This window comes from Salmo salar, chromosome ssa05, assembly GCF_905237065.1.
Source record: "Salmo salar chromosome ssa05, Ssal_v3.1, whole genome shotgun sequence".
Lineage (NCBI taxonomy): Eukaryota > Metazoa > Chordata > Actinopteri > Salmoniformes > Salmonidae > Salmo > Salmo salar.
The window spans coordinates 84,248,818-84,264,633 of record NC_059446.1 but is presented as its reverse complement, the minus strand read 5'-3'; the positions used below and the strand labels follow the sequence as shown (position 1 = coordinate 84,264,633).

Below are 15,816 nucleotides of genomic sequence, written 5' to 3'. Positions count from 1 at the left end.
TTCACCATGTGGGTGTTGTTATAGTGATAACAGTAGCTCCAGCCATTAGACCTCTCTGATCCTGCTCTAAAGGGCTTCAGTTCACCATGTGGGTGTTGTTATAGTGATAACAGTAGCTCCAGCCATTAGACCTCTCTGATCCTGCTCTAAAGGGCTTCAGTTCACCATGTGGGTGTTGTTATAGTGATAACAGTAGCTCCAGCCGTTAGACCTCTCTGATCCTGCTCTAAAGGGCTTCAGTTCACCATGTGGGTGTTGTTATAGTGATAACAGTAGCTCCAGCCGTTAGACCTCTCTGATCCTGCTCTAAAGGGCTTCAGTTCACCATGTGGGTGTTGTTATAGTGATAACAGTAGCTCCAGCCATTAGACCTCTCTGATCCTGCTCTAAAGGGCTTCAGTTCACCATGTGGGTGTTGTTATAGTGATAACAGTAGCTCCAGCCATTAGACCTCTCTGATCCTGCTCTAAAGGGCTTCAGTTCACCATGTGGGTGTTGTTATAGTGATAACAGTAGCTCCAGCCATTAGACCTCTCTGATCCTGCTCTAAAGGGCTTCAGTTCACCATGTGGGTGTTGTTATAGTGATAACAGTAGCTCCAGCCATTAGACCTCTCTGATCCTGCTCTAAAGGGCTTCAGTTCACCATGTGGGTGTTGTTATAGTGATAACAGTAGCTCCAGCCATTAGACCTCTCTGATCCTGCTCTAAAGGGCTTCAGTTCACCATGTGGGTGTTGTTATAGTGATAACAGTAGCTCCAGCCATTAGACCTCTCTGATCCTGCTCTAAAGGGCTTCAGTTCACCATGTGGGTGTTGTTATAGTGATAACAGTAGCTCCAGCCATTAGACCTCTCTGATCCTGCTCTAAAGGGCTTCAGTTCACCATGTGGGTGTTGTTATAGTGATAACAGTAGCTCCAGCCATTAGACCTCTCTGATCCTGCTCTAAAGGGCTTCAGTTCACCATGTGGGTGTTGTTATAGTGATAACAGTAGCTCCAGCCGTTAGACCTCTCTGATCCTGCTCTAAAGGGCTTCAGTTCACCATGTGGGTGTTGTTATAGTGATAACAGTAGCTCCAGCCATTAGACCTCTCTGATCCTGCTCTAAAGGGCTTCAGTTCACCATGTGGGTGTTGTTATAGTGATAACAGTAGCTCCAGCCATTAGACCTCTCTGATCCTGCTCTAAAGGGCTTCAGTTCACCATGTGGGTGTTGTTATAGTGATAACAGTAGCTCCAGCCATTAGACCTCTCTGATCCTGCTCTAAAGGGCTTCAGTTCACCATGTGGGTGTTGTTATAGTGATAACAGTAGCTCCAGCCATTAGACCTCTCTGATCCTGCTCTAAAGGGCTTCAGTTCACCATGTGGGTGTTGTTATAGTGATAACAGTAGCTCCAGCCATTAGACCTCTCTGATCCTGCTCTAAAGGGCTTCAGTTCACCATGTGGGTGTTGTTATAGTGATAACAGTAGCTCCAGCCATTAGACCTCTCTGATCCTGCTCTAAAGGGCTTCAGTTCACCATGTGGGTGTTGTTATAGTGATAACAGTAGCTCCAGCCATTAGACCTCTCTGATCCTGCTCTAAAGGGCTTCAGTTCACCATGTGGGTGTTGTTATAGTGATAACAGTAGCTCCAGCCATTAGACCTCTCTGATCCTGCTCTAAAGGGCTTCAGTTCACCATGTGGGTGTTGTTATAGTGATAACAGTAGCTCCAGCCATTAGACCTCTCTGATCCTGCTCTAAAGGGCTTCAGTTCACCATGTGGGTGTTGTTATAGTGATAACAGTAGCTCCAGCCATTAGACCTCTCTGATCCTGCTCTAAAGGGCTTCAGTTCACCATGTGGGTGTTGTTATAGTGATAACAGTAGCTCCAGCCATTAGACCTCTCTGATCCTGCTCTAAAGGGCTTCAGTTCACCATGTGGGTGTTGTTATAGTGATAACAGTAGCTCCAGCCATTAGACCTCTCTGATCCTGCTCTAAAGGGCTTCAGTTCACCATGTGGGTGTTGTTATAGTGATAACAGTAGCTCCAGCCATTAGACCTCTCTGATCCTGCTCTAAAGGGCTTCAGTTCACCATGTGGGTGTTGTTATAGTGATAACAGTAGCTCCAGCCATTAGACCTCTCTGATCCTGCTCTAAAGGGCTTCAGTTCACCATGTGGGTGTTGTTATAGTGATAACAGTAGCTCCAGCCATTAGACCTCTCTGATCCTGCTCTAAAGGGCTTCAGTTCACCATGTGGGTGTTGTTATAGTGATAACAGTAGCTCCAGCCATTAGACCTCTCTGATCCTGCTCTAAAGGGCTTCAGTTCACCATGTGGGTGTTGTTATAGTGATAACAGTAGCTCCAGCCATTAGACCTCTCTGATCCTGCTCTAAAGGGCTTCAGTTCACCATGTGGGTGTTGTTATAGTGATAACAGTAGCTCCAGCCATTAGACCTCTCTGATCCTGCTCTAAAGGGCTTCAGTTCACCATGTGGGTGTTGTTATAGTGATAACAGTAGCTCCAGCCATTAGACCTCTCTGATCCTGCTCTAAAGGGCTTCAGTTCACCATGTGGGTGTTGTTATAGTGATAACAGTAGCTCCAGCCATTAGACCTCTCTGATCCTGCTCTAAAGGGCTTCAGTTCACCATGTGGGTGTTGTTATAGTGATAACAGTAGCTCCAGCCGTTAGACCTCTCTGATCCTGCTCTAAAGGGCTTCAGTTCACCATGTGGGTGTTGTTATAGTGATAACAGTAGCTCCAGCCGTTAGACCTCTCTGATCCTGCTCTAAAGGGCTTCAGTTCACCATGTGGGTGTTGTTATAGTGATAACAGTAGCTCCAGCCGTTAGACCTCTCTGATCCTGCTCTAAAGGGCTTCAGTTCACCATGTGGGTGTTGTTATAGTGATAACAGTAGCTCCAGCCGTTAGACCTCTCTGATCCTGCTCTAAAGGGCTTCAGTTCACCATGTGGGTGTTGTTATAGTGATAACAGTAGCTCCAGCCATTAGACCTCTCTGATCCTGCTCTAAAGGGCTTCAGTTCACCATGTGGGTGTTGTTATAGTGATAACAGTAGCTCCAGCCATTAGACCTCTCTGATCCTGCTCTAAAGGGCTTCAGTTCACCATGTGGGTGTTGTTATAGTGATAACAGTAGCTCCAGCCATTAGACCTCTCTGATCCTGCTCTAAAGGGCTTCAGTTCACCATGTGGGTGTTGTTATAGTGATAACAGTAGCTCCAGCCATTAGACCTCTCTGATCCTGCTCTAAAGGGCTTCAGTTCACCATGTGGGTGTTGTTATAGTGATAACAGTAGCTCCAGCCATTAGACCTCTCTGATCCTGCTCTAAAGGGCTTCAGTTCACCATGTGGGTGTTGTTATAGTGATAACAGTAGCTCCAGCCATTAGACCTCTCTGATCCTGCTCTAAAGGGCTTCAGTTCACCATGTGGGTGTTGTTATAGTGATAACAGTAGCTCCAGCCGTTAGACCTCTCTGATCCTGCTCTAAAGGGCTTCAGTTCACCATGTGGGTGTTGTTATAGTGATAACAGTAGCTCCAGCCATTAGACCTCTCTGATCCTGCTCTAAAGGGCTTCAGTTCACCATGTGGGTGTTGTTATAGTGATAACAGTAGCTCCAGCCATTAGACCTCTCTGATCCTGCTCTAAAGGGCTTCAGTTCACCATGTGGGTGTTGTTATAGTGATAACAGTAGCTCCAGCCATTAGACCTCTCTGATCCTGCTCTAAAGGGCTTCAGTTCACCATGTGGGTGTTGTTATAGTGATAACAGTAGCTCCAGCCATTAGACCTCTCTGATCCTGCTCTAAAGGGCTTCAGTTCACCATGTGGGTGTTGTTATAGTGATAACAGTAGCTCCAGCCATTAGACCTCTCTGATCCTGCTCTAAAGGGCTTCAGTTCACCATGTGGGTGTTGTTATAGTGATAACAGTAGCTCCAGCCGTTAGACCTCTCTGATCCTGCTCTAAAGGGCTTCAGTTCACCATGTGGGTGTTGTTATAGTGATAACAGTAGCTCCAGCCGTTAGACCTCTCTGATCCTGCTCTAAAGGGCTTCAGTTCACCATGTGGGTGTTGTTATAGTGATAACAGTAGCTCCAGCCGTTAGACCTCTCTGATCCTGCTCTAAAGGGCTTCAGTTCACCATGTGGGTGTTGTTATAGTGATAACAGTAGCTCCAGCCATTAGACCTCTCTGATCCTGCTCTAAAGGGCTTCAGTTCACCATGTGGGTGTTGTTATAGTGATAACAGTAGCTCCAGCCGTTAGACCTCTCTGATCCTGCTCTAAAGGGCTTCAGTTCACCATGTGGGTGTTGTTATAGTGATAACAGTAGCTCCAGCCGTTAGACCTCTCTGATCCTGCTCTAAAGGGCTTCAGTTCACCATGTGGGTGTTGTTATAGTGATAACAGTAGCTCCAGCCATTAGACCTCTCTGATCCTGCTCTAAAGGGCTTCAGTTCACCATGTGGGTGTTGTTATAGTGATAACAGTAGCTCCAGCCATTAGACCTCTCTGATCCTGCTCTAAAGGGCTTCAGTTCACCATGTGGGTGTTGTTATAGTGATAACAGTAGCTCCAGCCATTAGACCTCTCTGATCCTGCTCTAAAGGGCTTCAGTTCACCATGTGGGTGTTGTTATAGTGATAACAGTAGCTCCAGCCATTAGACCTCTCTGATCCTGCTCTAAAGGGCTTCAGTTCACCATGTGGGTGTTGTTATAGTGATAACAGTAGCTCCAGCCATTAGACCTCTCTGATCCTGCTCTAAAGGGCTTCAGTTCACCATGTGGGTGTTGTTATAGTGATAACAGTAGCTCCAGCCATTAGACCTCTCTGATCCTGCTCTAAAGGGCTTCAGTTCACCATGTGGGTGTTGTTATAGTGATAACAGTAGCTCCAGCCATTAGACCTCTCTGATCCTGCTCTAAAGGGCTTCAGTTCACCATGTGGGTGTTGTTATAGTGATAACAGTAGCTCCAGCCATTAGACCTCTCTGATCCTGCTCTAAAGGGCTTCAGTTCACCATGTGGGTGTTGTTATAGTGATAACAGTAGCTCCAGCCATTAGACCTCTCTGATCCTGCTCTAAAGGGCTTCAGTTCACCATGTGGGTGTTGTTATAGTGATAACAGTAGCTCCAGCCATTAGACCTCTCTGATCCTGCTCTAAAGGGCTTCAGTTCACCATGTGGGTGTTGTTATAGTGATAACAGTAGCTCCAGCCATTAGACCTCTCTGATCCTGCTCTAAAGGGCTTCAGTTCACCATGTGGGTGTTGTTATAGTGATAACAGTAGCTCCAGCCATTAGACCTCTCTGATCCTGCTCTAAAGGGCTTCAGTTCACCATGTGGGTGTTGTTATAGTGATAACAGTAGCTCCAGCCATTAGACCTCTCTGATCCTGCTCTAAAGGGCTTCAGTTCACCATGTGGGTGTTGTTATAGTGATAACAGTAGCTCCAGCCATTAGACCTCTCTGATCCTGCTCTAAAGGGCTTCAGTTCACCATGTGGGTGTTGTTATAGTGATAACAGTAGCTCCAGCCGTTAGACCTCTCTGATCCTGCTCTAAAGGGCTTCAGTTCACCATGTGGGTGTTGTTATAGTGATAACAGTAGCTCCAGCCATTAGACCTCTCTGATCCTGCTCTAAAGGGCTTCAGTTCACCATGTGGGTGTTGTTATAGTGATAACAGTAGCTCCAGCCATTAGACCTCTCTGATCCTGCTCTAAAGGGCTTCAGTTCACCATGTGGGTGTTGTTATAGTGATAACAGTAGCTCCAGCCATTAGACCTCTCTGATCCTGCTCTAAAGGGCTTCAGTTCACCATGTGGGTGTTGTTATAGTGATAACAGTAGCTCCAGCCATTAGACCTCTCTGATCCTGCTCTAAAGGGCTTCAGTTCACCATGTGGGTGTTGTTATAGTGATAACAGTAGCTCCAGCCATTAGACCTCTCTGATCCTGCTCTAAAGGGCTTCAGTTCACCATGTGGGTGTTGTTATAGTGATAACAGTAGCTCCAGCCATTAGACCTCTCTGATCCTGCTCTAAAGGGCTTCAGTTCACCATGTGGGTGTTGTTATAGTGATAACAGTAGCTCCAGCCATTAGACCTCTCTGATCCTGCTCTAAAGGGCTTCAGTTCACCATGTGGGTGTTGTTATAGTGATAACAGTAGCTCCAGCCATTAGACCTCTCTGATCCTGCTCTAAAGGGCTTCAGTTCACCATGTGGGTGTTGTTATAGTGATAACAGTAGCTCCAGCCATTAGACCTCTCTGATCCTGCTCTAAAGGGCTTCAGTTCACCATGTGGGTGTTGTTATAGTGATAACAGTAGCTCCAGCCGTTAGACCTCTCTGATCCTGCTCTAAAGGGCTTCAGTTCACCATGTGGGTGTTGTTATAGTGATAACAGTAGCTCCAGCCATTAGACCTCTCTGATCCTGCTCTAAAGGGCTTCAGTTCACCATGTGGGTGTTGTTATAGTGATAACAGTAGCTCCAGCCATTAGACCTCTCTGATCCTGCTCTAAAGGGCTTCAGTTCACCATGTGGGTGTTGTTATAGTGATAACAGTAGCTCCAGCCATTAGACCTCTCTGATCCTGCTCTAAAGGGCTTCAGTTCACCATGTGGGTGTTGTTATAGTGATAACAGTAGCTCCAGCCATTAGACCTCTCTGATCCTGCTCTAAAGGGCTTCAGTTCACCATGTGGGTGTTGTTATAGTGATAACAGTAGCTCCAGCCATTAGACCTCTCTGATCCTGCTCTAAAGGGCTTCAGTTCACCATGTGGGTGTTGTTATAGTGATAACAGTAGCTCCAGCCATTAGACCTCTCTGATCCTGCTCTAAAGGGCTTCAGTTCACCATGTGGGTGTTGTTATAGTGATAACAGTAGCTCCAGCCATTAGACCTCTCTGATCCTGCTCTAAAGGGCTTCAGTTCACCATGTGGGTGTTGTTATAGTGATAACAGTAGCTCCAGCCATTAGACCTCTCTGATCCTGCTCTAAAGGGCTTCAGTTCACCATGTGGGTGTTGTTATAGTGATAACAGTAGCTCCAGCCGTTAGACCTCTCTGATCCTGCTCTAAAGGGCTTCAGTTCACCATGTGGGTGTTGTTATAGTGATAACAGTAGCTCCAGCCATTAGACCTCTCTGATCCTGCTCTAAAGGGCTTCAGTTCACCATGTGGGTGTTGTTATAGTGATAACAGTAGCTCCAGCCATTAGACCTCTCTGATCCTGCTCTAAAGGGCTTCAGTTCACCATGTGGGTGTTGTTATAGTGATAACAGTAGCTCCAGCCATTAGACCTCTCTGATCCTGCTCTAAAGGGCTTCAGTTCACCATGTGGGTGTTGTTATAGTGATAACAGTAGCTCCAGCCATTAGACCTCTCTGATCCTGCTCTAAAGGGCTTCAGTTCACCATGTGGGTGTTGTTATAGTGATAACAGTAGCTCCAGCCATTAGACCTCTCTGATCCTGCTCTAAAGGGCTTCAGTTCACCATGTGGGTGTTGTTATAGTGATAACAGTAGCTCCAGCCATTAGACCTCTCTGATCCTGCTCTAAAGGGCTTCAGTTCACCATGTGGGTGTTGTTATAGTGATAACAGTAGCTCCAGCCATTAGACCTCTCTGATCCTGCTCTAAAGGGCTTCAGTTCACCATGTGGGTGTTGTTATAGTGATAACAGTAGCTCCAGCCATTAGACCTCTCTGATCCTGCTCTAAAGGGCTTCAGTTCACCATGTGGGTGTTGTTATAGTGATAACAGTAGCTCCAGCCATTAGACCTCTCTGATCCTGCTCTAAAGGGCTTCAGTTCACCATGTGGGTGTTGTTATAGTGATAACAGTAGCTCCAGCCATTAGACCTCTCTGATCCTGCTCTAAAGGGCTTCAGTTCACCATGTGGGTGTTGTTATAGTGATAACAGTAGCTCCAGCCATTAGACCTCTCTGATCCTGCTCTAAAGGGCTTCAGTTCACCATGTGGGTGTTGTTATAGTGATAACAGTAGCTCCAGCCATTAGACCTCTCTGATCCTGCTCTAAAGGGCTTCAGTTCACCATGTGGGTGTTGTTATAGTGATAACAGTAGCTCCAGCCATTAGACCTCTCTGATCCTGCTCTAAAGGGCTTCAGTTCACCATGTGGGTGTTGTTATAGTGATAACAGTAGCTCCAGCCATTAGACCTCTCTGATCCTGCTCTAAAGGGCTTCAGTTCACCATGTGGGTGTTGTTATAGTGATAACAGTAGCTCCAGCCGTTAGACCTCTCTGATCCTGCTCTAAAGGGCTTCAGTTCACCATGTGGGTGTTGTTATAGTGATAACAGTAGCTCCAGCCATTAGACCTCTCTGATCCTGCTCTAAAGGGCTTCAGTTCACCATGTGGGTGTTGTTATAGTGATAACAGTAGCTCCAGCCATTAGACCTCTCTGATCCTGCTCTAAAGGGCTTCAGTTCACCATGTGGGTGTTGTTATAGTGATAACAGTAGCTCCAGCCATTAGACCTCTCTGATCCTGCTCTAAAGGGCTTCAGTTCACCATGTGGGTGTTGTTATAGTGATAACAGTAGCTCCAGCCATTAGACCTCTCTGATCCTGCTCTAAAGGGCTTCAGTTCACCATGTGGGTGTTGTTATAGTGATAACAGTAGCTCCAGCCATTAGACCTCTCTGATCCTGCTCTAAAGGGCTTCAGTTCACCATGTGGGTGTTGTTATAGTGATAACAGTAGCTCCAGCCGTTAGACCTCTCTGATCCTGCTCTAAAGGGCTTCAGTTCACCATGTGGGTGTTGTTATCAGTAACATGTTGTTGTCCAGAGCCATCTCCTAATGCATATCAAAGCAAAAAACAGCTGGATTATACCTCTATCTCTCGTTATTGGCAGCCATTCATTTAATATTTCAGTGATATAAAAGTGTACTACAGTATAGCCTAACAAATACGTATGTGTGGAGTAGGTTCATTTTCCATCTATTGTGGGCTCTACACTGAGTGTACAAAACATTAGGAACACCTGCTCTTTCCATGACAGACTGACCAGGTGTCACTTGTTAAATCCATTTTAATCAGTGTTGATGAAGGGGAAGCAACTCAATAGTAGGAAGGTGTTCTTAATGTTTTGTACACCCAGTGTATATATCTGTAGTATAAATGACTGTATATTATACTGAACGAAAATATAAACACAACATGTAAAGTGTTGGTCCCATGTTTCATGAGCTGAAAGAAAAGATCTCAAATGTTCCATACGCACAAAAAGCTTATTTCTCTCAAATGTTATACCTCCCTTGCCAAGATAATCCATCCACCTGACAGTTGTGGCATATCAAGAAGCTGATTAAACAGCATGATCATTACACAGGTGCACCTTGTGCTGGGGACAAAAGACCACTCTAAAATATGCGGTTTTGTCACACAACACAATGCCACAGATGTCTCCAGTTTTGAGGGAGTGTGCATTTGGCATGCTGACTGCAGGACTGTCCACCAGAGAATTGAATGTACATTTTTCTACCATACGCCGCCTTCAATGTCGTTTTAGAGAATTTGTCAGTACGTTGAACTGGCCTAACAAACGCGGACCACGCGACACCACGCCATCCTAAGACCTCCACATCCGGCTTCTTTACCTGCAGGATCGTCTGAGACCAGCTACCAGGACAGCTGATGAAACTGAGGATTATTTCTGTCAGTAATAAAGCCCTTTTTGTGGGGAAAAACTCATTCTGATTGGCTGGGCCTGGCTCCCCAGTGGGTAGACCTATGCCGAACCATGGCTATGCCCCTGCACAGTCATGTGAAATCTATAAATTAGGGTTTAATGAATTTATTTCAATTGACATATTTCCTTTTAACTAACTCAGTAAAATCGTTGAAATTGTTGTATGTTGTGTTTTTATATTTTTGTTCAGTAGTTATGTGTTAGTATTGTTACTGAGCAAACTAAGCTGATGGTGGTAGTGTGTCTGTTGTCGTGACGACCAGAGTTTGACCGCCACGAGCTGCAGATCTACGAAGAGGTGGCCAAGATGCCTCCGTTCCAGAGGAAGACCCTGGTTCTGATTGGTGCTCAGGGAGTGGGCCGGGCGCAGCCTGAAGAACAGACTGATCATCATCAACCCCCTGCTCTATGGAACCACCGTCCCCTGTGAGTCCCAGTCCACCCCCCCGTGTGTGTGTATATCAACCCCCTGCTCTATGGAACCACCGTCCCCTGTGAGTCCCAGTCCACCCCCCCGTGTGTGTGTATATCAACCCCCTGCTCTATGGAACCACCGTCCCCTGTGAGTCCCAGTCCACCCCCCCGTGTGTGTGTATATCAACCCCCTGCTCTATGGAACCACCGTCCCCTGTGAGTCCCAGTCCACCCCCCCGTGTGTGTGTATATCAACCCCTGCTCTATGGAACCACCGTCCCCTGTGAGTCCCAGTCCACCCCCCCGTGTGTGTGTATATCAACCCCTGCTCTATGGAACCACCGTCCCCTGTGAGTCCCAGTCCACCCCCCGTGTGTGTGTATATCAACCCCCTGCTCTATGGAACCACCGTCCCCTGTGAGTCCCAGTCCACCCCCCGTGTGTGTGTATATCAACCCCCTGCTCTATGGAACCACCGTCCCCTGTGAGTCCCAGTCCACCCCCCGTGTGTGTGTATATCAACCCCCTGCTCTATGGAACCACCGTCCCCTGTGAGTCCCAGTCCACCCCCCCGTGTGTGTGTATATCAACCCCCTGCTCTATGGAACCACCGTCCCCTGTGAGTCCCAGTCCACCCCCCGTGTGTGTGTATATCAACCCCCTGCTCTATGGAACCACCGTCCCCTGTGAGTCCCAGTCCACCCCCCCGTGTGTGTGTATATCAACCCCCTGCTCTATGGAACCACCGTCCCCTGTGAGTCCCAGTCCACCCCCGTGTGTGTGTATATCAACCCCCTGCTCTATGGAACCACCGTCCCCTGTGAGTCCCAGTCCACCCCCCCGTGTGTGTGTATATCAACCCCCTGCTCTATGGAACCACCGTCCCCTGTGAGTCCCAGTCCACCCCCCGTGTGTGTGTATATCAACCCCCTGCTCTATGGAACCACCGTCCCCTGTGAGTCCCAGTCCACCCCTCCGTGTGTGTGTATATCAACCCCCTGCTCTATGGAACCACCGTCCCCTGTGAGTCCCAGTCCACCCCCGTGTGTGTGTATATCAACCCCCTGCTCTATGGAACCACCGTCCCCTGTGAGTCCCAGTCCACCCCCCGTGTGTGTGTATATCAACCCCCTGCTCTATGGAACCACCGTCCCCTGTGAGTCCCAGTCCACCCCCCGTGTGTGTGTATATCAACCCCCTGCTCTATGGAACCACCGTCCCCTGTGAGTCCCAGTCCACCCCCCCGTGTGTGTGTATATCAACCCCTGCTCTATGGAACCACCGTCCCCTGTGAGTCCCAGTCCACCCCCCGTGTGTGTGTATATCAACCCCCTGCTCTATGGAACCACCGTCCCCTGTGAGTCCCAGTCCACCCCCCCGTGTGTGTATATCAACCCCCTGCTCTATGGAACCACCGTTGTGTGTGTGTGTGTGTGTGTGTGTGTGTGTGTGTGTGTGTGTGTGTGTGTGTGTGTGTGTGTGTATCAGGGGTACAGCAGAAGACAAACTTCAGTCTCCTATGGATTCATGAGATTTTTCCTCCCCCCCCCCCTTCTCTCCTCAACCCCCCCTCTTTCTCTCCTCAACCCCCCCCTTTCTCTCCTCACCCCTCCTTACCTCCCACCATTCCTCACCTCCCTCCCTCCAGTCACGTCTCGGCCTGCTCGGGAGGAGGAGAGAGACGGCCAGTCGTACTGCTTTGTGTCTCGGTCCCAGATGGAGGCAGACATCAAGGCCAGTCGCTACCTGGAGCATGGAGAGTACGATGGAAACCTCTACGGAACCAAGATGAACTCCATCCACGAGGTGGTGGACGCAGGACGTACCTGCATCCTGGATGTTAACCCACAGGTAGGGCTGACACACATTTCACACACTCAGGATTTATTCATTTAAAGGCCCAGTGCTGTCAAAAATGGGATTCTCCTGGGTCTTTATATATATTTCCGTACTCAGGTTGGAATAATACTGTAATGTGAACATTATGATCATGCCTTTCAGTGTAAGAGCTGATTGAAAAGACCGCCTGAAATGTCACTGTTTTTGTGGGATGGAGTTTTGGTCTGCCTGGTGACATCACCATGTGGAAAATGAGTTAATAGACCAATAAGAAACAGAGTTCCAAACCTCTCTACCAATAACAGCTAGTTTTTAGTTTTCCCCTCCCCATTCAGACCACTCCCAGACAGTCTTGGATAAATTCTTTCTTGACAAATTGTTTTTGCTAAGAAGCTATTTTTGTTTCTTTTTGACTATTTTGATTGAAAATAATGACAGTAAGGGACCTAATTTGTTTCCCAGAAAGGATTTGATATTGAGATAAATACAGATGCATGGGTCTTAAGCAAAACCTGAATAAGCATGATTACGTGATGAGTCGTGTGTGTTGATGGGTTGTGTGTGTGTGTGTGTGTGTGTGTGTGTGTGTCGTCAGGCGCTGAAGCAGCTGAAGACAGCAGAGTTCATGCCGTTTGTAGTGTTTGTTGCTGCTCCAGAACTGGACACACTAAGAGCTATGCACAAAGCCGTGGTGGACGCTGGACTCACCACCAAACTGCTCACGGTCAGTCTCTGGATGTTGGTGGATCTGTGCACAATTCTGAGTGTTGTACTTATTCAGAAGATAATCACTGATGGAAACCTCTCTCTCCCCCCCTCTCTCTCTCCCCCCTCTCTCTCCCCCCCTCTCTCTCTCCCCTGCTTCTCTCCTGCTCCCTCTCTCTCCCCTGCTCCTCTCTCTCCTGCCCCTCTTCTGCCCCCTCTCTCCCCCCTTCTTTCTGCCCTCTTTCTCTCTCCCCTGCTCCCTCTCTCTCCCCTGCTCCCTCTCATCTGCTCCCCCCCCCGCTCTCTCATCTGCTCCCCCTCTCTCCCCCCTTCTCTTCTGCTCCCTCTCTCTCCCCTGCTCCCTCTCTCCTCCCCCTCTCATCTGCTCCCCCTCTCTCCCCCTTCTCTTCTGCTCCCCCTCTCTCTCTCCCCCCAGGAGACAGATCTGAAGAAGACTGTGGATGAGAGCGCCAGGATTCGCCGGGCCTACAGCCACTACTTTGACCTGACCATCGTTAACGACAACCTGGACAAGGCCTTTGAGCAGCTGCAGGTGGCCGTGGAGCAGCTGTGTTCTGAGCCCCAGTGGGTCCCCGTCAGCTGGGTGTACTGAGAGACACCGGTCCTGTCCTCTCCTGCTGCCCTGCCTGGTTAGGCTGCTCCCTACTGGGCTGGAGGACACGCCGCCTGCTGCTGGGCCCAGCAGTACATGGAGACTAGGAAGAGGTTGTCCCTAACCACCACGGTTGGGGTCAATTCCATTTCAATTCAGTTAATTCAGGAAGTAGATTGAGGAAAAGTGGAATGTCAGTGAACTTCCTAAATTGACAGAATTTAAATGGAATTGACCCCTACAGGGATGTGAGAGCTGAGGACCCATTGAGACTTGTGTATGTATGGGACTTTACCATGCAGACCCACCCCACCAGGCTGTCTGCTCTGCACCACAGGCCCCATCTGTTCACTATGCAACACCCTGGATATGTCCCAAATAGCACCCTATTCCCTATGTAGTGCACTACTTCTGACCAGCACTACATGGGGAGTAGGGAGCTATTCGGAATAGAACCAATGTTCACAATATACAAGAAGTACTTTATTTATTGAACATAGTTTTCTAACTTTAACTTAACTACCTTTCTGTCCATATGGATATGGAACGAGAAACAAAATCATGGAGTTGAGGATATTTTACAAATATTTAATGTTTTATTTTATCACTGTTGGTTGCTCACAACTACTACAATATTTATCATAAGGTTTAGAACAATAATAGACGAGTATTTATTCTGAAAGAAGATGTGAGGAGGGCTTGCTTTGTGACGATACCTCAGTGTGTTAAACCTCTTCTCAGTTTACATCGCATACAGTACTTCATCTCCTGTTCCTTATATAGTGCACTACTTTCACCGGAGCCCTATCAGCCCTGGTCAAAAGTAGTGCACTACATAGGGAATAGGGTGCCATTTGGGACACTGCGCTACATAGGGAATAGGGTGCCATTTGGGACGCACACCTGGTCTCACGTCATCTCTGAACCCTCCATGTAGAATAACAGCCATGTTCTCTCTTTAAGGCAGACTAAGGGCTGAGAGAGAGAGATGGTAATATCACACCACATCTGTGAGATAAAGGTCTTTGTTGCTGTTTCTAATACTATTTCCACCCTTGTTACGTTGCTTTCTGTGTTAGGAGATGGAGAATGGTTTCATTAAAGGTTGACTCAGCCAGATGACGTTGTGTGCACAAAGTTAACACATAGTGGATCCATTTCCTCGACAACTAGGGAGCGTTGAAGCGTGAGGTTAAACTACTCTGCTGTTTTGGTCCCGTAGCTACCACGTTGTAGCAGTGTGAAGTGCACATGCGCAGATACTTTGTGTGACTGTATGAGAGCATAGTCTTGCATCTTGCTCATCTCTATGTCTTCGTTGCAACGCCATCTGGAGGAGTCTACTTTTAATTCCATTGTATTGTAAATGTCTGCCTGTTAGCCCGGTCTGTACGGTGCTGTGTTTTATGTTGGAATAATATTTCCAGGATACTCGTCTGGACCTTGACAGTGTACTGCATCTCAGAGAACCATCCCTTTTTCATGTGATATTACTGAAACTTAACTGTTTTCTTAACCAATTGCCATATCTACTTAAAAGTTATATATTTTACAATTTCAACAGAGCAAAACATTGTATTTTCAGATGTGTCAAATAAATTAACTTTTTTTTTTACACAACTTGCACTTATCTCAGGTAATATCTTCATCATATCTGGAGTGTTTAAAAAATGTGACTTAATTAGTTTCACAGAAGGGTAAATTTGTTTATTAAAAAAAGAACAAATAATATTTCAAAGGTCAAAATGTCTCTGTTAGTCAATAGAAACAACCATTTGGCTTAGTTCACTAAATGTCAGTAGTTAGTGCCTTCAGGAAGATTCACAACCCTCAACTTTTCCCACATTTTGTTGTTACAGCCTGAATTGTTTTGATTTACATTTACATTTTTTATCACTGGCCTGCACATGACACCCCATAATGTCAAAGTGGAATTCTTTATTTTTACAAATTAACTAAAAATGAAAAGCTGAAATGTCTTGAGTCAATAAGAATTAAACCCCTTTATGGCAAGCCTTTAACTTAAATCTATGGCAATACCTGAAAATGGTGGTATAGCAATGATTAACAGCCAATTTGACAGAGCTTGAAGAATTTAGAAAGGAATGTGCAGATGTTGCAATATCCAGGAGTGGAAAGTGCTTAGACTTACCCAGAAAGACTCACACCTGTAATCACTGTCAAAGGTGCTTCTACAAAATAGTGACTCGGGTGTGAAAACTCATGTAAATGATATTTTTGTATTTCATTTTCAGTAAATTTGAAAACATTTTTTAACATACATGTTTTCACTTTTATTATGGGGTATTTGTGTCTAGATGGGTGAGGAGATTCAGGCTATAACAAAAAATATGGAATAAGTCAATGGGTATAAATACTTACTGAAGACAATCTCTGTACTGAACAAAACATGTAAAGTTTTGGTCCCATGTTTCATGAGCTGAAATAAAAGATCCCAGAAATGTTCCATACACACAAAAAGTTTCTCAAATTATGT

The 15,816-nt window shown here is 46.7% G+C and overlaps 1 pseudogene; it reads left to right on the top strand.

The window, feature by feature from the left end:
* The window catches only part of LOC106591575 (protein PALS2-like), a 44,083-nt pseudogene extending 29,144 nt beyond the window's left edge, over window positions 1-14,939 (top strand).
* The last annotated feature ends 877 nt before the right edge of the window (window positions 14,940-15,816 follow it).